Below are 24,456 nucleotides of genomic sequence, written 5' to 3'. Positions count from 1 at the left end.
TTTGGCCTTTAGAAACAAACAGATATCTGTGATAAAAGCAGCTTGTCTGGATACTCCCTGAGGCACAGTGTATTTTCCATCCTTAAATGGATTATTTATGAGTACTATAAAATTACAATCCTGGAAACAAAATTATGGAAGATTATGTATTCTGGGAATGTGGGGTTTATGTTTCAATTCATTTGAAAATTAGCTTGAAAGCAGTCAGGTACTGTTCTAAGAATTTCTTAGCATATATTTAAGTGATGAGTTTCAGTAATTTTCAACAAAATAACAAAAACAAAAGCAGTTTTTTTTTATTTTAAGATTGGTGTAATTAACAGTATCTTCTAAAAACATAAAAGATCTTTTTCAAAATGTTCAACAATTATGAGTCCGAAAAAATTGAGTTGATATTTTCAAAGTTGCTTTAATTATGTTTCATTTTTATACATTTTAATTTTAAAATGTCAATTAAAGAAACCTAACATGTAGATGGAGACTAGGACAAAACCTTAAACTAGTTCATTCTTCAATGCAGAAGTAAGCCTACAGTGTGAAAGTAACTTTGTGATGTATTTTTCAAAAGGCTTTTCAAGTCAACCTGCTGGGTGATTTTAGAAACTCAATTCAGGTCCTGGAACCCCTCTGTCAGAAGATATCAAACCCTATATAACTTGCACCCTAGTACTATCTCTGTATCATTTTTCCTATAGTCCAGAGCAAAGCATTAGCCTGGGAAATAATGTGATAGTATTCACCACAACCATGTTATTATTTTATGTTTAAAGATGCTTATTGGTGAAGATCAATAGGACCAATTATTCACTGCATTGCAGCTTTCCTCCTCGAATATTACTTACCTAGAAAATTGAAATTCTGCATTTCAATAAGACAGCTGACTTTGTATTTCATTAGAATAGTGAGGTTAAATTTTGGAATAATGAATTCTGATCAAGCAAAATTGTCTAGTCTATAAAAGTGATCCAAGTTTCTGGCAGGGAGAGATATATCAGGGTTATATGCTAACCTTTTTTTTTTCCTGAAGTGGAATATGATCAAAGAAGTCTGGAAAGCCCTGGAGAGTTTTGAATTCTAACTTCTGACAGAGCAAAACCTCATTCATTTGACTGTGCAAAGCTAGCTGGTGTTCTTATATGGAAAGAGTAGAATTCTAGGTAATTTAAGCAGGGAGGAAATGTACAAGAAGACTGAAGAATCAGGCTGAAAAGCAGGGAAGAAGATACTCAGTTTTGTCCAAAGAAGTCAGACATCCATAAGTATCTGCCCACTGGGGAACAAAAAGGAGTGAATAAGGCTGCAGGCACCGGTGGCTTTGCTGCCAAGGGTTTCTGCCAGCTTCTCACTGGCATAAACTCTCTTATCTGTACCTCCCCCTTAACATCTCACTGATTAACAGATTCCAAGATAGGAATATCGAATGCTGCAAATAAGACCTGTGCTCATCCCTCTGGTTATTAAAACGTCAACAAAGTGAGGGTCTGGACCTTTCCACTTTTGTTTGGGAAAGTATAATTAGGATGAACTAGATTAATGCTATAAGAACAAAACATTCACAAAATCTCAGTGACTAAAAAAGAAAGAAACTGTATTTCTCATTCTTTGTACAATCCCCATTGTTCATCAGCTGAGGACACTGCTACATGCTGTATTCACCCAAATGAAGATGGCCACGTGATCTAGTTGCCATGTCAGAGAAAAGCAGCCATAGAATTATGCTTATCAAGTGGAGTCCAAGGAATCCTGGGGTTTTGCAAGTTCAAAACTATTTTTGTAATAATACTAAAGTGTTATTGGCTATTTTTTGTTTCTGTTTGATGATACAGCAACTCATCTTTGATAATAATAATCACAATAATATATTGATGGTATCCTATAATAATAATTAAAATATATTAATGGTGGTAATAACACCTCTTACAGAAATTTACAGTTATAAATTATAGGCACAGAAATGATCTCATTTGATTATCTTATTCTTGAAAGGTAAGTATTAATAGTTACCCACCACATACACACAAACATACACACACATAAACTTTAATGATAAGGAGACCAATTAAAAATAAATAAATTTTTAAAAGACAAGGAGACTGAAAATAGGCATTTTAAAGTTCAAGCTATAATGAACTAAAGTGTTAGTGCTCAGGCATGTCCAACTCTGTGCCACCGCATGGACAGAAGCCCACCAGGCTCCCTGGTCCATGGGATTCTCCAGGCAAGAATTACTGGAGTGGGTTGTCATTCCCTTCTCCAGGAGATGTTCCTGACCCAGGGACCTAACCCAGCTCTCCTGCATGGCAGGCAGATTCCTTACTGTCTTGAGCCACCAAGGAAGTCTTACATTAATGAATTAACTACTAATGATAATAATGAACTAACTACATTTTTTAAAACATCCAATTTGTTCATATCTCCACAATATTTTTAATCCTGCTCCTGGCAGAATACAGTCCATGGGGTCACAAAGTGTCAGACACAACCGAGCGTGCACACACACACTGACTGGGATTTCACTTCTCTTTTTTCAATCTGATTTTTCTGTTAATGACCTAAATGTATTTTTAATTATCTTACATTGGGTAACTTTTTTTTCTTATTTTTGAGTTTCGTGAATTCTTCATTCTAGATATAAGTTCACTATTAAATATAAGATTTGCAAATATGTTATCCTAGTTTGTGGCTTCTCTTTTCATTCTTTAACAGTGCCATTCAAAGACTAGAAGTTTTAAATTTTAATAAAGTCCAGGGTTTCAATTGGTCTTTTGAAACTGTGCTTTTGGTATCACACCTAAGAAATCTTTGCATTAAGTCTTTGGGCAGAAAGTATGATGTTCTATGAGGATTTTTTTATAGGTTCCATGTACCATCTTGAGAAATGTCCTTTGCTTCTTAGTTTCATGAAGATTTTTATCAGGAAAGGATGTTAGATTTTGTCAAGTGCTTTTTCTATCAGTGTAGAGATGAATATATGGTCTTTCTTTTTTAGATTGTTACTATGATGAATTAAGGCTATGGTTTTTCCAGTGGTCATGTATGGATGTGAGAGTTGGACTATAAAGAAAGCTGAGTGCCGAAGAATTGATGCTTTTGAAATGTGGTGTTGGAGAAGACTCTTGAGAGTCCCTTGGACTGCAAGGAGATCTAACCAGTCCATCCTAAAGGAGATCAGTCCTGGGTGTTCATTGGAAGGCCTGATGTTGAAGCTGAAACTCCAATCCTTTGGCCACCTGATACGAAGAGCTGAGTCATTTGAAAAGACCCTGATGCTGGGAAAGATTGAGGGCAGGAGGAGAAGTGGATGACAGAGGATGAGATGGCTGGATGGCATCACTGACTCAATGGACATGGGTTTGGGGTGGACTCCAGGAGTTGGTGATGGACAGGGAGGCCTGGCATGCTGTGGTTCATGGGGTCACAAAAGGTCAGACACGACTGAGTAACTGAACTGAACTGATGATAAATTACATTCATTGATTCAGAGCGTGGTAACTTAAAATAACACAAACTTTAAAGTGCAGTGACGTCTCTCAGGGTCAAAATCATGGTGTCAGCAGAGCTGAATGCCACTCTGGCACTAGCGAAGAGTGAACTTCCAGGCTTATTCAGGTTGCTGGCAGAATTCACTTAAATGTGTGGTCCTAGGACTGGGGTTTTTCCTTGCTGTATCAGGTGGGATCGCCTGTGGCTTCTGGAGGCCTCACTGTGGACCTTTCAGATGGGGCCCCGCATCCTGGAACCAGCAAGGGCAAAAGGATTCCTGCTCAAGCTGCCATATGTCCTTTGCCTCCTCTTCATCTGCTCTGCCTAGTGTTTTCCTTTTGCATTTTTATTTTCTTCCTAATTAATACACAGTGGAATTTTCCAGAGGTCACATGACACTGCAAAATTTCAACAGATTGAATACAGAAGCTGATATGAGTCTCTAACCTACCTCTTTTAAAACAAAAATGTTTGAAAAAATGTAAAACAATGCTACTCTTTTCACTTTTTTAGTGTATTGTGTATATTTATATATGCCATATGTACTACATATGTAAACATATATACACTATATATATATACACTATATATATACACACTATATATATATATATATATATATATATATATATATATATATGTGTGTGTGTGTGTGTATGTGAAAGTGACTTAGTCACGTCTAACTTTTTGCAACCCATGGACTGTAGCCCAACAAGCTCCTCTGTCTATGAAATTCTCCAGGCCACAATACTGGAGGGAATTGCCATTCCCTTCTTCAGGGGATCTTCCTGACCTAGGGATGGAACCTGGGTCTCCTGTACTAAATGTGGATTTTTTACTATCTGAGCCACCAGGGAAGCCCATACCACCTAAACATATAATATATACTACTAAGAAAATATGTAATGGGTTTGTTTTGCTATTTTTAATGATTTTTACACATTTTAAAATTTTCTGTTTCAAGTTTTAATGCAGTAAATATAGATATAAATATAACATATAGACAATGTATAGCTATAGCTAATCAACATAAACCAAATCTTTTTACAAACTTCAAAAATTTACAAGACTGTAAAGGGTCTTGTGACAAAAAAATTAAAGTTTAAGAACAGCTCTAGTGAGTCTCACAACAGCAATGAGATGATCCGACTCAGAAAATGCCCTCATCGCTGCTCACACCTGACTGGCGAGAAGTAGTAATGGACCTGTCTTACTGGAAGGCAGTCAAAAATTCTATCTTGTAGGGCAGAGAACTGGAAATAATAAGAAAACATTAATGACTATGCCACAAAAGGCAAACCCTGCCTCCACCAAGACTCACTTGTTTCCCCCCAAAGAAAAGTATACAAGAGGCTGGGATGAAACTGTTTACAAAACAGAAATAGAGTCACAGATGCAGAAAACAAACATGGTTACAAAGGAAGAAAGGGGGAAGGGATAAATTGGAAAACTGGGATTGACATTTATATAAATTATGTATTGTTGCTGCTGCTAAGTCATGTCCGACTCCTAACGACCCTATGGACTGCAGCCTACCAGACTCCTCCATCCACGGGATTTTCCAGGCAAGAGTACTGGAGTGGGGTGCCACTGCCTTCTCCGATATATATTATGTATTATTATATATAAACTAGATAACTAACACAAACCTACTCTATAGGACTCTATTCAATACTCTATAACGATCTATCTGAAAACAGAATCTAAAAAAAGAGTGGATATACGTACATGTAAAAATGATTCACTTTGCTTTACAGCAGAAACTAGCACAGCAGTTCAGTTTAGTTCAGTTCAGTCACTCAGCCGTGTCTAGCTCTTTGCAACCGCATGGACTGCAGCACACCAGGCCTCCCTGTCCATCACCAACTCCTGGAGCTTACTCAAACGCATGTCCATCGAGTAAGTGATACCATCCAACCATCTTATCCTCTGTCATCCCCTTCTCCCACTGCCTTCAATCTTTCCCATATCAGAGTCTTTTCCAGTGAATCAGTTCTTTGCATCAGATGGCCGAAGTACTGGAGTTTCAGCTTCAGAATCAGTCCCTCCAATGAATATTCAGGACTGGTTTCCCTTAGGATGGATTGGTTGGATCTCCTTGCAGTCCAAGGGACTCTCAAGAATCTTCTCTAACACCACAGTTCAAAAGCATCAATTCTTCTATGCTCAGTTTTCTTTATAGTCCAACTTTCATATCCATACATGACTACTAGAAAAAACATAGCTTTGAATAGATGGACCTTTGCTGGAAAAGTAATATCTCTGCTATTTAATATGCTGTCTAGGTTGGTCATAATTTTTCTTCCAAGGTGTGTCTTTTAATTTCATGGCTACAGTCACCATCTACAGTGATTTTGGAGCCCCAAAAATAAAGTCTGTCACTGTTTCCATTGTTTCCCCATCTATTTTTCATGAAGTGATGGGACCAGAGGCCATGATTATAGTTTTCTGAGTGTTGAGTTTTAAGCCTACTTTTTCACTCTCCTCTTTCACTTTCATCAAGAGCCTCTTCAGTTCTTCTTTGCTTTCTGCTATAAATGTGGTGTTATCTGCATATCTGAGGTTATTGATATTTCTCCCAGCAATCTTGATTCCAGCTTGTGCTTCTTCCAGCCCAGCCTTTCTCATGATGTACTCTGCATGTAAGTTAAATAAGCAGAGTGACAATATATAGCCTTGATGTACTCCTTTTCCTATTTGGAACCAGTCAGTTGTTCCATGTCCAGTTCTAAATGTTGCTTTTTTACCTGCATACAGATTTCTCAGGTCAAGCAGGTCAGGTGGTCTGGTATTCCATCTCTTGAAGAATTTCCCAGTTTGTTGTGATCCACACAGTCAAAGGCTTTGGTGTAGACAATAAAGCAGAAACAGATGTTTTCCTGGAACTTTTTTGCTTTTTTGATGATCCAACGGAAGTTGGCAATATGATCTCTGGTTCCCTTGCCTTTTCTAAATCCAGCTTGAACACCTGGAAGTTCACAGGTCACATAGTGTTGAAGCCAGCTTGGAGAATTTTGAGCATTACTTTGCTAGCATGCCAGATGAGTGCATTGTGTGGGTAGTTTGAACATTCTTTAGCATTGCCTTTCTTTGGGGTTGGAATGGAACCCAACCTTTTCCAGTCCTGTGGCCACTGCTGAGTCTTCCAAATTTGCTGGCATATTGAGTGCAGAAATTTCATAGCATCATATTTCAGGATTTGAAATAGCTCAGCTGGAATTCCATCACTTCCACCAGCCTTGTTCATAGTGATGCTTCCTAAGGCCCACTTGACTTTGCATACCAGGATGTCTGGCTGTAGGTGAGTGATCACACCATCATGGTTATCTGGGTCATAAAGATCTTTTCTGTATAGTTCTTCTGTGTATTCTTGCCACCTTTTCTTAATATCTTCTGCTTCTGTTAAGTCCATACCACTTCTGTCCTTTATTGTGCCCATCTTTCCATGAAATGTTCCCTTGGTATCTCTAGTTTTCTGGAATACATCTCTAGTCTTTCCCATTCTGTTGTTTTCCTCTATTTTTTTGCACTGATCACTGAGGAAGGCTTTCTTATCTCTCCTTGGTATTCATTGGAACTCTGCATTCAAATGGGTATATCTTTCCTTTTCTCCTCAGCCTTTCACATCTTCTCTTTTCTCAGCTATTTGTAAGGCCTTCTCAGTTCAGTTCAGTTCAGTCACTCAGTCGTGTCTGACTCTTTGCAACCCCATGGATTGTAGCACACCACGCTTCCCTGTCCATCATCAACTCCTATTGTTTACCCAAACTCATGTCCATTGAGTTGGTGATGCCATCCAACCATCTCATCCTCTGTCATCCCCTTCTCCTCCTGCCCTCAGTCTTTCCCAGCATCAGGGTCTTTTCAAATGACTCAGCTCTTTGCATCAGGTGGCCAAAGGATTGGAGTTTCAGCTTCAACATCAGTCCTTCCAGTGAACACCCAGGACTGATCTCCTTTAGGATGGACTGGTTGGATATCCTTGCAGTCCAAGAGACTCTCAGGAGTCTTCTCCAACACCACAGTTCAAAAGGATTAATTCTTTGGCATTCAGCTTTCTTTATAGTCCAACACTCACATTCATACACAACTACTGGAAAAACCATAGCCTTGACTAGTTGGACCTTTGTTGGCAAAGTAATGCCTCTGCTTTTTAATATGCTGTCTAGGTTGGTCATAACTTTCCTTCCAAGAAGTAAGCATATTTTAATTTCATGGCTGCAGTCACTGTCTGCAGTGATTTTGGAGCCCAGAAAATTAAAGTCAGCCACTGTTTCCACTGTTTCCCCATCTATTTGCCATGAAGTGATGGGACCAGATGCTACGACCTTAATTTTCTGAATGTTGAGCTTTAACCCTACTTTTTCACTCTCCTCTTTCACTTTCATCAAGAGGTTCTTTAGTTCTTCTTCACTTTCTGCCATAAGGGTAGGGTCATCTGCATATCTGAGGTTATTGATATTTCTCCTGGCAATCTTGATTCCAGCTTGTGCTTCATCCAGCCCAGTGTTTCTCATGATGTACTCTGCATAGAAGTTAAATAAGCAGGGTGACAATATATAGCCTTGATGTACTCCTTTTCCTATTTGAACCAGTCTGTTGTTCCATGTCCAGTTCTAACTGTTGCTTCCTGATCTGCATACAGATTTCTCAAGAGGCAGGTCTGATGGTCTGGTATTCCCATCTCTTTCAGAATTTTCCACAGTTTATTGTGATCCACACAGTCAAAGGCTTTGGCATAGTCAATAAAGCAGAAATAGATGTTTTTCTGGAACTCTCTTGCTTTTTCAATGATCCAGCGGATGCTGGCAATTTGTTCTCTGGTTCCTCTGCCTTTTCTAAATCCAGCTTGAACATCTGGAAGTTCACAGTTCACATATTGCTGAATCCTGGCTTGGATAATTTTGAGCATTACTTTGTTAGTGCCTTTTATCTAACGTGCCTCCTCAGACAGTCATTTTGCTTTTTGGATTTCTTTTTCTTGGGGATGGTTTTTGTCACTGCCTCTTGTACAATATCATGAACCTCTATCCACAGTTCTTCAGGCACTCTGTCTCTCACATCTAATCTCTTGAATCTACTTGTCACTTCTACTGTATAATCATAAGGGATTTGATTTAGGTCATACTGAGTGGTGTAGTGGTTTTCCCTACTTTCTCCAATTTAAGTCTGAGTTTGGCAATAAGCAGTTCATGATCTGAGCCACAGTCAGCTCCCAGTCTTGTTTTTGCTGATTGTATAGAGCTTCTCCATCTTGGGCTGCAAAGATTATAATCAATCTGATTTGGTGTTGACCATCTGGTGATGTCCATGTGTAGTCTTCTCTTGTGTTGTAGGAAGAGGGTGTTTGCTATGACCAGTGCGTTCTCTTGGCAAAACTCTGTTAGCCTTTGACCAGCTCCATTTTATACTCGTTAGTACAAAACAAAACTAACACAGCACTGTAAATCAACTCCACTCCAATAAAGAATTAAAGAAAAATGAGACCAAGAAGCTAAAACTGTAACAAAAGCCCACCACATACTTTGTGTGTTCACCTAAATGGGCTTCAATATGTGTAACATGCTACCTTTCAATACCTCTAATTAGAACCAATACTTAAAACTGTCTGCATACAAAAAAGGTCATGATGTATCATCCACAGTCTGATATCTCTCTGTTATTTTGGTCCTGTTGGTGATAAATCTCAGATTATTCTCTTAAAAATTTATATATTCACATTTTCAGATTATGCCTGGTATCACTCTATCCCAATATTTGTTAAGGAGAGATTTGATTGTATGATACACAGAAATAGTTCTCAATAATTCGTGTCGGAGAACCCAAGAGCAGATTTTTTATTTTGTTTAAAAATGGATAAATGAAGTTCACATATCATACCTTTAGTTTCTTCTATTGCAGGCTCATCATTATCCCTATTTCAGTTAAGTTTAATTCAGTTTGTAAAACCTAAAATGTTGCATAGTGAAAAAATACTTTCTGAGTAAATTTTGTTTGGGAACTTTTGTAAAGATAAGCATTTTTTAACACCAACACAAACTTTTATCAAAGAAACAGGTTTAGTATAAATGATATTTACATCTCAGATGAAGCCATAGACCTTATATTACTGAGGTCAGTAAAGAGTAAAGCCTGTGAAAAACTAATTCCAACTGCTGTCAGTTTTCTTGCCTTCTTTTAATTGGCTAATTTCAATTGACTCTGTATGGGAAAACCGGAAAATTCAGCTTATAATAATTATATTAAAAAACAGTCAATAAGCTTTCAGTAAATTATTGCCAATTTATTCTCCTGTGAATCAACGGTTGTGAGTTTTTATATGCATCGTACACATTATGGTATTTATTTGGAGGGAGGTCAAAGGACTCTTTGATTAATTCTTTTTTTTTCCTGGGGTTTGGCCAGAACTGAAATTAAATGAAGCGTAGTTTCTAGATAAATTAGATTTTTACTAAATTTGAGAAGATACATTATCCAATTGTGACCAAAGTAACCAAAAAGGACACACAAATAGATATATAGTGTAAGCAGAACTTGCAGAAGGAAGACAAAGAAACTGCATGATTTTATCTCTGCTAAAATGAAAACTGTGTTCATTTTGCTCCTTTATTCTACAAAAAGAACAATTATTTAACAAGCATGATGGAATGACATGAGTTACACAAGTGAAAATCAGAGATCCTGAATTTTAATTGGTAGTTCCTAAGTGCCTGGATTAAAACTCAACATTAAAAAAACTAAGATCATGGCATGGGTTCGATCACTTCATAGAAAATATTAATAGAAGGGGAAAAGTTGAAGCAGTGTCAGATTTTCTTTTCTTGGGCTCCAAAAGTCACTGGAGATGGTGAATGCAGCCATGAAATTAAAAAACACTTACTCCTTGGAAGAAAAGCTATGACAAACCTAGATAGCATATTAAAAAGCAGAGATTATCACTTTGCCAACAAACGTGGTACTGGAGAAGACTCTTGACAGTCCCTTGGACTGCAAGGAGTTCAAAGTATTCAATCCTAAAGGAAATCAGTCCTGAATATTCACTGGAAGGCTTGATGCTGAAGCTCCAATACTTGGGCCACCTGATGCAAAGACCCAACCCACTGGAAAAGATCCTAATGCTGGGAAAGATTGAAGGCAAAAAGAGAAGGAAGTGACAGATGACGAGATAGTTAGCTAGCATCACCAACTCAATGGACATGAGTTTGAGCAAACTCTGGGAGATAGTTATGGACTGGAAAGCCTGGTGTGCTGCAGTCCATGGGGTCGCAGAGTCAGACATGACTTAGCAACTAAACAACAATAGCAAGTGCCTGGCATGTGCTGTTGGGCCTGCAAACATTTTTCCATTTAATGCCTCTTAAGACCCTGAGTGAACTCCGGGAGTTGGTGATGGACAGGGAGGCCTGGCGTGCTGCGATTCATGGGGTCGCAAAGAGTCAGACACGACTGAGAGACTGAACTGAACTGAAGACCCTGATAGGTAAGTGCAGCCATTATCTTGATTTCACATATGAACAACTTGAGGCTAAGCAAGTTAAGGTCCAGATCTGAGTGCAAAGGCTGCATAACTAATTGCTCATTTTAGTCCACTGCTTTCTTTTAAGTTGCCAGGTCCTATGACCTTGGCCAAGTTACATATCTTCTGCAAACCTCACTGATTTATTCATCTCTCCATTAATCCATTTATTAATTTTTTCACAAATTCTTTCAATATATACTTACTGAGCACCTACTGAGAGCCATTCACTGGACAAAGAACTACAAAGACTTGTTTATAAAGAGAAAAGTTAAAAATGTCATAGAGGTCAGATGAAATTATATATTAAAGAGGTTTTGTAGTCTAAAATGCCAGTCAAGCCACAGCTACTTCTGATAAAAACTGCCATGGGTATACTGCCATCATTGTGCTGGTACCATATGATTTCATCACACCCATCCAAGCCAGAGCTTACTGTTGTCCTCAAAACAGCTCTTTATCCTGGGCAGTGAACTCATCAAATACAACAAATCTTCTCAGTGGGTACCCATCATCTTGGAGAATGACTCATCAGTCAAATCAAGTGAATGAGTCATTCCTGTCTCAGCAAGTTGGAATGTGGGATGCCCAAAATGAGATTCTCAGAAAGTAGAAGCAGCAGAAGCAGATAGGCTAGCAGAATGTGTGTAAAGACTTGGGAAATTACACTGCATTCTAGAGAACATTCCAATTTTTGATGATGTCTATTTATACCAATGACTTTTCTTGCTTTCATGGTCAGAATATATCTCAGACCTTAAGATCTTTCAGGAAACACAGTACAAGATTCTAACTTCTTTTAAAACTGTAAAGCATATATATATGAAATTTGTCACCACCATTAAAATTACAAACAAGTGCCACTGTTTGGCTCAAGTTCATTAAATAATGGAAGATTTAAACTTTTGGCTAGTACTGATCTCCTTATGTGGCTATGTTGCAGCATTATCTTTCAATGGTTGCTCTCTTAATTATATTAAGCTTTTTCTAGTGTGGGGTTGTTTTCATCCATTTATCAGTCCACAACTCTGAATCAATTACTGAAATCCTTGGTGACATTTTTTGTCAGTATAATTGTTAAGAGTTATCTGAAGATAGAGTCTTATATCTTTTAGTCAGCTTTATATTAGTATAATTTATGAGAAATAAAATTTATTTTAAGTATACAATTCAAAGAGTTTTAACAAATGTTTGTAGTCCTGTTGCCAATATACCTATCATAGTGCAGAATTATTCCATTGTCCCCAAAAGTTCCCTCATGACCCTGGCTGTCAATTTCTCTCTGGGTCTTGACCACTGGCAACTACTGATCTATTTACTTTAATTTTGCTTCTCCTAGAATATCATATAAAGAATATTGCAGCATGGAGTCCTTTATGTCTAGCTGCTCTCACTTGGCATGAGGTTTCTGAGAGTTTTTATAGGTACCAATAGCTCAGTACTTTTTATTGCTGAGAAGTAGAATTCCATTGTCTATAGATACCACTACATTTGTTAAATCACAGTAATAACTGATAAACAATGAGTTTTTTTCTACTGTTTGACTTATTTTAACAGCTACACTGAATATATGCATATAAATTTGTGTGTGGACAAAAAGTCCATTTCTCTCGGGAAAAAACATGAGAGTAGTAAGCAATTTGCATATTGCAACCTTGACAAACCCAATTATTAGTTTGAATGCATTTTTTGATGATTCCCCAAGATTTTCTACCAAAAAAAGAAAAACAATAATGTTAGAGAGTTCGCTTCTTCCTTACGAAGATGTATAATTTTTCCTTAGACTTACTGGTTTGGCTAGGATATTCTATACAACATCAAATAGGAATGGTCAGAGTGGACATACTTGGTTTGCTCTTGAACTTAGAGGAAAAGCATTTTACCATACTGGAGAATGATAACTGTAAGGTTTTTCAATGATGCCTTTTATAAGCTTGCAGAAGTTCCCCTCTATTTCTAGCTTGCCAAGAGTTTCTACCATGAGTGAGTTCTAAATGTTAAATATTTTCCCTTTAAAAAAAAATCTGCTAATATGTCAAACTGCAATGATTGATTTTTTAAAATTTAAAGCAGCCTTGCATTCCTGGGATAAAACTGAGTTAGTCATGATACATTACGTTTTTTACTTATTGCTACAGTGATTACAATTTTTGAAAAGGGATATTGCATATATGTTCATGAAGGATACTGGATTACCATTTTTTGTTTTTTTGTTTTTTTTAATGGAACTGTCTGATTTTATTATCACATGTTTTGGGAAGTAGTCTGTCTTTCCCCATTTTCTGAAAAGGTCTATGTAGACTTGACATTATTTCTTCAATAAAGGTTGGTAGAATTTGCCAGTGAAGACATCTGGCTTTGGAATTTTTTGTTTGCTTTTTGTCTGGTGGAGAGCACTTCTTTTTAAAATAGGTGTTAATTTTTAGAACAGGTCTCAGTTCACAGCAAAACTGGACAGAAAAATACAGAGATTTACACCCTCCTTGCCCCACACATACAAGCACAGCCCTCAGTGTTACCTCATTCTAGAAAACTTTAAAAACATTGACAATCACATACTGATTTCATTTGTCTGACACACCCTTTGCTCTCAATCTAAGGTTCACCTCAAGGGCCTTAGCAGCCATGGATCGGTTTCTGCTCCCAATTCATTTATTCCCTGATGTAGAATGTGGATATATGGCTATTGTCCTCAAAGGGGAGAAATGATATCTATGGACGTTGAAGCAATCAAGCTTACATGCACCTCTACATGCTGTCAACAACGTGCTGGAAATCTGGTGCCTTCTTGCACGTGAAACCCTCAGGAGTGAGGGACTCACCACTTCACAAGTAGTTATTACATTTAAAGCATTGCCACTCTTAAACCATTCATTTGTGGGAGGATATATAAGTTCACAGAGGCTGAAGAAGGAGTTGATTAGACAGTTAACGTGCAATCAACACCAAAATCCAGGTAATCTGATTTCAAATAGCGTCAGAGTTCTTTATTTGTGGTCCTCAATAAGCTCTGGGCTTCACTGGTGGCTCCGATGTAAGGAATCTGCCTGCAATGCAGGATACCAGAGTTCAATCCCTGGGTTGGGAAGATGCTCTGGAGAAAGAAATGGCAACCCATTCCAGTATTCTCGCCTGGAGAATCCCATGGACAGAGTAACATGGCAGGCTATAGTCCATAGGGTCAGAAAGAGTCAGACACACCTGAGCGATTAACATACACATACTTAGCTCAAAGAGTCTATAGGGATCCTGAGATCTTAAAGTTGGAAATAGTGAGACAGAATACGAAAAATGAAACATCTGACCTTTTAATCCCTGGCATTGTCATATTTCTTCCTCAGAAATGTACAAAATCTAAAATAAAACTCTAAAATTAGACCGTTTTCAGGGTTAACATACAGATGTAACTGTAATGACCAGGTCATTAAAAAGATGAAAACTAAACTGAATAATCATAGTAAAATATTCTTAAAATATAAATATTTTTCAGGCCTCTATTTATATGTCAGGAAAAAGGAAATCAACAAAGCTGTATGCGTTCACTGTCACAGAATCTGCATGTCTGAGTTGTTCACTAGTCTTTTGGACAGTCTCTCACATGCAGTGAGAGGCTGCAGAACCAGAAGAACACAACTCTGATGCCACTTTTGCTCTAAGAATTATACAATGCATGTGTGTTCTACTATTAATCTACATAAAATCTGAATGTGAAAAACATGATGAGCAACAAGAAAATGCTAGCTCCTCAAGCTTAAATTCTTAGAAATTTCAACTAATTGTTTAATACCACTTATATACATACACATTAGCCCTGTAACAACTGTTTCGCCATATTTTATCACTCCATTTTTTCTAATCAGACCATCAATGATGATGCAAGCAGGGAAAAAGTAATACAAAAAAAGGCTAAATCTCAAATTTGACAACACCATATTGATGTCGGAAATGTTAACAGATTTCAACTCTGTGGCTTACTGACACAGAATTTTTAGATTTGGCAGAAAAGTGATTGATGTATTGAGTGAACATAAACCCCGAGTTTATACTGTCACAGCTAAGAAACCATAAATCTTTCCAAGGTATTAATGTATGAAAATTCAGTAACAATTGAAGCTATGTTTCTTGTTTACTGTCTCTAGAAGAAACAGGAAAATAAGGAATGAAGCTGCAAAGGACAGGGCAAGGGGGCGAAAGGGAAAGAAAGAGGAGAGAGGAGACTGGAGGAAGGAAAGTGAAGAATGAAACAGTGAAAGGGAGGACAGGAAGGGAACCACAGAAATGGGAAAGGAGATCTCAGTTAGCAAAAGACGCCATTTACTCCCTGGAGGGGCAGCAGCAAATGACTGACTCTTAGGTAATAAACAGGATTGACATACTTAGGAAGAGGCTATTTCAGTGCTGAAGAGGAGAGAAATGGCAACCTAAATCAAAAGTCCAAATACAAAAAGTAGCTGGGGTGAAATTGAAAGCAATAGATTAAAGCATCATTTTATCCATTTCTTCTGTAAGCAATCTTTCTCTTCCCACAAATAATAAGTGAGTTAGGAAAGTAAATGTTGCTGAAGGCAACTGAGTACCTGTGAGACGTAAGTGAAGTATGTGCCACTGACATTCTCTTACCCCCAAGAGGTTTAGGGGCCAGAAGGGTACCATTGAGGTTACAAAGGTGATAACAAAGGTCTCCTTAGCCAACTTTCCTGTCCCTCTCCTCTCCTCCTCTCCAAGTGAGATGGTTGGAACTGCTGATCTCTAAGTTCCATTATAGCTTGGAAAAATATAACTATGATTTTTAGTAAGAGGCAACTAAAAGTAGAAATGTATCTTCAATTTAAGAAGTGAAAAGATTAGCATATGATGAAAAACATGGGCTTTGGCATTTTTCTCCTAACTATCAAAAATATACCAAAACAGACTTTTGCAGTTCTGGGCAACAATTGTTATCTCTCAAAGGGGCAGCTACTTCCATTCAAATTTCCTCCTTATTCTCACCTATCTTGTCTAAACATTTAACTTTTATGCAACAGAAAATGAGCATCTTTTTAAAAAATTGAGCACTGTTATGCATTCATTAGGAGAAGGAATTCTTGCCTGGAAAATCCATGGACAGAGGAGCCTGGTGGGTTACAGTCCATGCAAACAGTCGGACATAACTGAGCATGCACACACGTGCATTCAATTATGTCCCACTCCAGTTCATTTGTTGAAGTCTTCTTCTCGGTACTTCAGAGTATGACCTTATTGGGAAATAAGGTTGCCATAGATGTAACTAGTTAAGATGAGGTCACTAGGTTTGGCCCTAATCCAGCTTCCCTGGTAGCTCAGCTGGTAAAGAATCCACCTGCAATGCAGCAGACCCAGTTGGTTTCTTGGGTCAGGAAGATCCACTGGAGTACCCACTCCAGTATTCTTGGGCTTCCCTGGTGGCTCAGACGATAAAGAATCTCCTTGCTAGGCGGGAGGCCTGGATTCAATTCTTGGGTTGGGAAGATCCCCTGGAGAAGGGAATGGCTGCCCACTCCTGTATTCTGGCCTGGAGAATCCCATAGACTGTATAGTCCACAGGGTTGCAAAGAGCCGGACACGACTGAGCGATTTTTGCTTCACTAATCCAATATGATTAGCATCCTTGTAAAATGGGGAAATTTAGACACAGAGACATGCATCTAGGGAAGATAATACACCAAGAGATTCAGGGAGAAGCCTGACCATCTATAAGGCAAGGAGAGAGGCCAGCAACAGATCCTTCTCTCACAGTCCCCAGAAAGAACGTGCCTGAAAGGTTGTTTAATCCACCCAGTTTGTGGTACTCTGACACTCACCCCTAACAAACCAACAGAAGTACTCTCAAAGTACTTTCCTCTAAGCATCCTGCCTATATCAATACATATAATCTCACTGTAACCTTCACAAGGTTGGTACTGGTCTAAAGCCCACTTTTACACAAATGGGGAAGCTGAGACACACAAAAGTGATGCTAAATTTCATATTCCATAAGTGTCAGAGCCAGGATCCAAACACAGTTTAACTCAGAGTCCATGAGTTTAGTCACCATACCTACAGCCTCTCATAGGGAACAACTCCTAAGAGACAAACGCTGCCAGGTTTTGCTAGTACTTCTTCTAGATGCTGCTCACTGTTCACCCTGCCAAAAACCTTCCTGCCTCAGATGGCTCCAGCCACCCACTCCACTACCTTTCATTACTCCATTCCTCCATTCCACTCACTACCTTTCCTGGAATGGGCTGTGCATCTCCTACGTGTACTCCAGAGAAGCACTTACTGTATGGTATTTATAACTGCTATTCAGTGGCTTGTTTCTCCCAGTAGATTTGGAGCCCTTGGAACAACTGAATAGGGTCATTCATGGTCATTTATATATCTGTATAAAAAATGTCATTTTATATATTGGTTTACTTTTAAATCTTAGGAGTAAACCTAGCACATCAATAGAATTCAATATATATTTGTCAAATGAGTAAATTACTGCTAAAGGAAGTCTTAAGGAATTCTGTTGGAGTTAACTTGAGGAACTATACACACATACGTATACCCAAGTATACTACATACACACATAAAAGCAATGGGCCTTCCCCAGTCGCTCAGACAGTAAAGAGTCTGCCTGCAATGAGGCAGACCCAGGTTCGATCCCTTGGTTAGGAAGATCCTCTGGAGAAGTAAACGACAAGATGAAAATGACACTCCAATATTCCTGCCTGGAAAATCCAATGGATGGAGGAGCCTGGTGGTTCACATCACCAGGGCTGCAAAAGAGTCAGATACAACTAAGTGACTAACACATATTAGCTATATGAAAAGACAGACAAGATTTTAGAATGAATGACACCAAGGCATTAATACTGGTTATTATTAAACTTAGATTTGAAACGGAAAACACTTGACTTCCTTGAAAACGTTCCTTCAGAGAAATGGAATAGACTGTAAAACACTGCATACACTGGAAAGTTAGGCATTTCAAAATTGGGGTTCACGTTACATATAATTATAAACTGAAATCCAGGAGAACTGATCCGAGAGAAATCTACAACAGAATTAAAATCAGTGGCAAAAAGTGGTTTTCTTGAGTGTGATAATAAAAGCAGGATTAGTTGATGTTTTTCTTCCAGCAATGAACATTTGGTTCTATCTTTCAGAAAGCTGCCAAACTAATTTTCATTATAAATTCCCCAGCAATTCTAAAATGCCATGGGAAGAGAGGTCAAAGACAGATGTGTTAGCTGAAAGAAGTGACTCAGGATTAGAAATGCTGCTTTGCATATAAATATAATGACATGTAGCATCCCGCACCTATTATTTACAAGGAGCTGAAAATGGGAAAATAATATTTGTATATGTAAACATGCTCCCACAATAAATCCATATCTGGTGGTTTCTTTAAAGGCAACTTGTAAGGTTTATAAAATGTTTATCCCATTGTAGACACATTTTGGAAAATGGCATTTCAAATAAAAGATATATATATATAAGAGATCTTTTCAAACTGTATATAGAGAAATACTACTCAACATGAATACGCTTGCTTCCAAGTTCGGTATTAAGATGCTTGAAGTTGTGAATGGCCTTAAGTGTCTCCTTTTCTATGCTTTGTTTTATCTTACTCAGTATTTGTAGATGTGTAAAACTGGGAGAGTATACATACCGACAAGGATCATAAAAATGGAAAATAAAGATTTTTCTCTAGTTTAAAAGTCAAAATTTAGCAGGATTCATCCAGCAGTCATGTACAGATGTGAGAGTTGGATCATAAAGAAGGCAGAGCAACAAACAATTAATTGATGTTTTCAAATTGTGGTGCTGGAGAAGACTTTTGAGAGTCTGCTGGACTTCAAAGAGATCAGATCAGTCAATCCTAAAAGAAATCAACCCTGAATACTCATTGGAAGGACTAATGATGAAGCTCCAATACTTTGTCCACCTGATGTGAAAAGTCAAGTTATTGGAAAAGACCCTGATGCTGGGAAAGACTTAGGGCAAAGAGAGAAGGGGATGACAGATGATGAGATAGTTTAGATAGCATCAGTGATTCAGATGGATATGAATCTGATCAAACTCAGGGAGATAGGGGAAGACTGAGGAGCCTGGTGTACCACAGTCCATGTAGTCACAAAGAGCCAGACATGATGACTTAGTGACTGAACACCACCATGCTACAGAGAAAAATATAAAAATTAGCGAAGACTACCTTGGTATGACTCCATTCTACACAGCTGTTCTCTGAACAGTAGTTGTTTATCTCTGCCCGCTTTCTCTTCCACATAATTGCATACCACCTGCCCATGAAGACTGGATAGACATGGACATGAGCCCCCAAGGCCCCACAACTATCTTTTTTGGTTGTGAACTAAAGGCTGACAGATTATCCCTTTAAGGTGGATAATGGTGAAAATGAGCATCAGTCATCTTTAAGAATGATCAGTTTGGGGCTGGTTCAACAGACCAAGGGCATGCTGTTGAAGCAAAGGCAATGCATCATGGAGGCAGTCCAATTAATGCAACACAAGCAACTTTTTTTTTTTTAATTTTTACTTTATTTTACTTTACAATACTGTATTGGTTTTGCCATACATTGACGTGAATCCACCATGGGTGTACATGAGTTCCCAAACATGAACCCCCCTCCCACCTCCCACCCCATATCATCTCTCTGGATTATCCCCATGCACCAGCCCCAAGCATCCTGTATCCTGCATCAGACATAGACTGGCGATTCGTTTCTTACATGATATTATACATGTTTCAATGCCATTCTCCCAAATCATCCCACCCTCTCCCTCTCCCTTGGAGTCCAAAAGTCCGCTCTACACATCTGTGTCTCTTTTGCTGTCTCGCATACAGGGTCATCATTACCATCTTTCTAAATTCCGTATATGTGTTAGTATACTGTATTAGTGTTTTTCTTTCTGGCTTACTTCACAAGCAACTTTGAAAACTATATAGCCAAAAGTTTCCCTTAGGGGCTTTGATGTAGCACCACCTGTGGGCCTATGGTTGAAGTATGGGCCAGAGCCTCTGTGCTATCAGTGGACAGCACTTAGTAGCTGTGAAGGAAGATACAGAGTCAGAAGACAAAGAGGAGGAGGATGTGAATCTGGAAATCATTTCACAAAATAAGTCAAACTTGCAGCTGAAGATGAAGATGGTGATGATGAAGGTGATGATGGCCCTGATGATGAGAGCTGAAGGGAAAGTTCCAATAAAGAAATCTATTTGAGATACTCTGGCCAAAAGTGCACAAAAAATCAAACCAGAATGGAAAAAACTCAAAATCATCAATACTAGGATCTAAAGGTCAAGACTCTTTCAAAAAAAAAAAAAACACAACAGGAAAAGACCCCTAAAACATGGGAAGGACCTAGCTTTGTAGAAGACATTAAAGTAAAAATGCAAGCAAGTGTAGAAAAAGAGGGTATCCTTCTCAAAGTGGAGGCCAAGTTTATCAGTTACGTGAACAATTGTATCCAGATGACTTATCAAGAGGCTACTTAGATCTATGGCAGTGGAGGAAGTCTATTTAAGAAAATAGTTTAAACTCTTTGTTAAAATCTTCCATCTTATTTCATTTCTGTAACAGTTGCTATCTGGCTGCCCTTTTTACAATGCAGAGTGAGAACTTTCCCTACCGTGTCTGATAAATGATGTTCAGGTTCCATTGCTAAGAATGTGTTGTCCAAAACGTTTTTTTCTTTTTCTTTTTTAAGTTTTTGAAGATGGAACTCCACCCTTTGCTTGGTTTTCTAAATATGTATGGAATGTTATGACAAGACGTAGTAGTAGTGGTGGTCAGACAAATGGAAATGAAGGGGAGACAAAAATATATATGTGAAATAAACTCAGTTATTTTTTAAAAAATTAGCTAAAATCATTCACACTTACAAATAGAACAATGTTAACTTTGGAAGTTAGAAAATCTAAAGAATGGTTGTATTAAACTATTTCATCCTTTACTCTTTGGGTTCCTTTTCCACTCTAATTTTTATGAATTTAATGAGGCCTAAAAGAATGTCCAGTAATCATTCTAAAACCACAAAATCTGAAAGCAGATAAACCCAGGTCTGAAGCCAAGTTCTGCCCTTTATGCACCATTTGACATCAAGCAAATTCCTCTTACATATATATAAATATATATTCCCCCAGGTGTAAAATGGGAATAAAAATAAACCCATCCCCAGAACTGGTTTGAAGACTAAATGAAATTAGGCTTCCAAGTATCTGGCATAGTGGTGGTACAAGTAAAGAATTCCCCTGAAGTATTAGACATTAAAAGACTGTAAACGTTTGGCTTAAGAATAAGATAGCAGAACTCTTTTAGGCCACTCAAAGGAACAGAGTGATGATTACAGTGATGGAGGACTGGAATTTCTCTTTTTCACTAAAAATGTATGACACAGAATATTTATTAATGAAACCTAAGTGGCTGGGATTTCTTTGGAAGGAATGATGCTAAAGCTGAAACTCCAGTACTTTGGCCACCTCATGTGAAGAGTTGACTCATTGGAAAAGACTCTGATGCTGGGAGGGATTGGGGGCAGGAGGAGAAGGGGACGACAGAGGATGAGATGGCTGGATGGCATCACTGACTTGATGGACATGAGTCTGCGTGAACTCCGGGAGTTGGTGATGGACAGGGAGGCCTGGTGTGCTGTGATTCAGTGGGTCACAGAGTCCGACACGACTGAGCGACTGAACTGAACTGAAATGACTGAAGTGGCCAGGTATATTTTTCTAAGTTCTTCCTTGTAATTTAAATAAGTAAATATGCCATCACCAGGCAAGTTAAGACACAGTATTTTTGTGAATCCATATATCTGGATAGTGGCCCCCAAACAACACTTGTTGCCTAGTCAATGAATGAAAAATAATTTGTTACCCATCTCTTTTTGGTAAGGTACAAGGCTGGGTACCAGTGAAAATCTCATGGGGTTTTCGAACCTTGGGTAAGCATTAGGGCAACAAACAATGATGTGTGTCTGAGAGGGCATAAAGTGCCATGGGAGGTGGTCCAGGGAAGGGGTGGGGGCATCTTACAGAATCACTCTGGCAGCTCCTGAAGAAAAGATGAGAGGACAGCAGAGCAAGCCTTATGATACCCCCACGTGGATGAATAAAAAGTGTCCCTTTCTCAATACAGTCACATAAGCGTACATTCTGTTGGAAAACATGCTTTGCTCTTTTCTCATAATAAATATACAAATGTGTGTGTGAATGCTAATGGACGTGAGTGGGTGTGTGTGGCAGGTGATCTCTGAGTTTGCAGAAATGTGTACGTGTGTGCATTTGAATGTTTATGTCACTGCGTGTGGTGTGTGCATGGCTGTGTGAGAGTGGGTCCGTGTTTGAGTGTGCATGAATGGGAGGTTTCACTGACCTTTGAATGGTGCCCCTTAGATGGGTGCCTTGTGCATTCCAGAGCCTGCAAACCTGTAAGTGGCAGCTCCAAGAAAGCGGTGAGCCAACAAAAGGTTAGGAAGAACAAACAAGAAACTATGTCATCCCCAAAGAACTGAAGATGGCCTTTGCTAGAAGTGGAGATTTGTTGAAAGAAAGGTAATATTATTTGAAAGGTATTCATGAAAGTGATGCCTAACGACTCGATCATTAAGAGGATGCTGAGGCGGCACTGAGTTTAGGATAGTAAATAAATAAATAAATACCATTTATCAATCATGTGTTTTCTCCAAATTTCCAAAATTTACCCATGGGAGTTGAAACTGCCTTCATGTTACAGGAAATGTAGAAAGTTCACTTGCTCAAGATTACAACACTAATAAATGATGACACTGGTATTTGAATCTAGATCAATCCAATTCCAAAACAGATGCTTGTAGTCACTGTCAGAGCTACTCATCGAGGTTGTGAATTCAGGAAATATAGTATAGTTTGAGGGGAAAGAAAATGAATTATCTTTCACTCCTGCTAACCTTGGGATGCCCAAGCAGGTCTAAATGAAACAGTCCAAGAAAGCTGAGGATTTCAATCTTTGAACCACTTCAAGTCTAGAATTAAAACTCCTGACTCAGCAAATCATATTGCCTGTCCCCAGGCACATACTCCACCATCTAAAAAACTTGTATCATGAACGCACAGAGGAGTATTATTTAGGAAAGCCGTACCCTCATAAGATGCTTATTCTTCCTGTGTATGTTACCTTATTTAACTAGGCGCATTGAGTAATTCAGAAAGGATGAGAAATGCACAGACAAAAAAGAATGTTTGAATTTTCAAAACAGAATTTTTGAGTTTACTCCAGCCAATCTTTGTGGAAAGAGAAAGGAGTCTTCTACATTTTGAAAGCTCTCTGTCACAGATCAAGAATGAAACCTGCTCAACAGAGATCATCTAGTTTTAGTTGCAGATATGATGTTAGGCTGTGGTTCTCAAACTCTGGCAGACATCACAATCACCAGGAGGGCATACTGAAACCTTGCTTCCAGGTCCCTCCCCTAGATGTTCTGATTCAGTGATTAGGGTTAGGGCTGGAGAATTTTCATTCCTAGCAATTTCTCTTATGATGTGGTATTGCTAGTACAGAGTACTCAGAATCACTCATGTAAGAAAAGTCTTGTTACTGGCCCCTGCCTATACAAACTAGAAAACCTTTCAAGGAAAGAAAAAGAACAGAGATCTGGAAGGAATACAAAAGTGAAAGTGTTACTCGCTCAGTCACGTCCAACTCTTTGTGATCCCACAGACTAGAGCCTGCCAGGCTCCTCTATCCATGGGTTTCTACAGACAAGAATACTGGAGTGGGTAGTTATTCCCTTCTCCAGGAGATCTTCCTGACTCAGGGATGGAACCTGAGTCTCCTGAGCTGCAGGCAGATTCTTTACCAGAAAGGACATAAGCAGGCTGAAAATGATACACAAGTATCATAAAAGAAGATAGCAAAGTTCTTCAGCCAAGAAAGCAGAAGCTTAACACATAGTCACTTCCAATGTCCCAGGTACGATGAGTGACAGGGGCAAGCTGAGACTGCCCTGGTGCTTTACTTCTTTTAATACCCAGCGTGATGCAAAAGCAGTGAAGCAGGAGAGGGAGAGGGACAGGGAGGACTGTGCACAGACGAGCCTGATATAGCTATCTGATCTGGGATTGCTGTGCATGAAACCCAATCAATCCTGTGTGCCTGGAAAAGATGAAACATGTCAAGAAGAAGGGCAGGCAGAGAGTGGTCAATCCAAAGATTCTAGAGATTGGGGGTTAGCAAACACTTTCTTAAAACTGATTTAACAGTAAGGCTTCCCTGGCTGTCCAGTGGTTAAGACTCCATGCTGCCAATGCAAGGAGTATGGATTCCATCCTACCAAAAATAAACAAAGAAATGATAAAATAAAATTGAGTTAACACAGGCTTCAGCAATACGTGAACCGTGAACATCCAGATGTTCAAGCTGGTTTTAGAAAATGCAGAGGAACTAGAGATCAAATTGCCAACATCTGCTG

The 24,456-nt window shown here is 38.6% G+C and overlaps 1 protein-coding gene and 1 pseudogene across 4 annotated transcripts in view; one reads left to right on the top strand and one right to left on the bottom strand.

The window, feature by feature from the left end:
- Positions 1 to 24,456, bottom strand: part of SLIT2 (slit guidance ligand 2) — a 403,061-nt gene that overhangs the window by 241,903 nt on the left and 136,702 nt on the right. The window lies entirely within an intron of this gene.
- LOC138082211 (nucleophosmin-like) lies at positions 18,524 to 20,532 on the top strand (annotated as a pseudogene).

The sequence above is a fragment of the Capricornis sumatraensis genome, chromosome 7, assembly GCF_032405125.1.
Source record: "Capricornis sumatraensis isolate serow.1 chromosome 7, serow.2, whole genome shotgun sequence".
In the NCBI taxonomy this organism is placed as follows: Eukaryota; Metazoa; Chordata; class Mammalia; order Artiodactyla; family Bovidae; genus Capricornis; species Capricornis sumatraensis.
The sequence above is the reverse complement of the archived record's forward strand: the minus strand, read 5'-3'. Positions and strand labels throughout refer to the sequence as shown.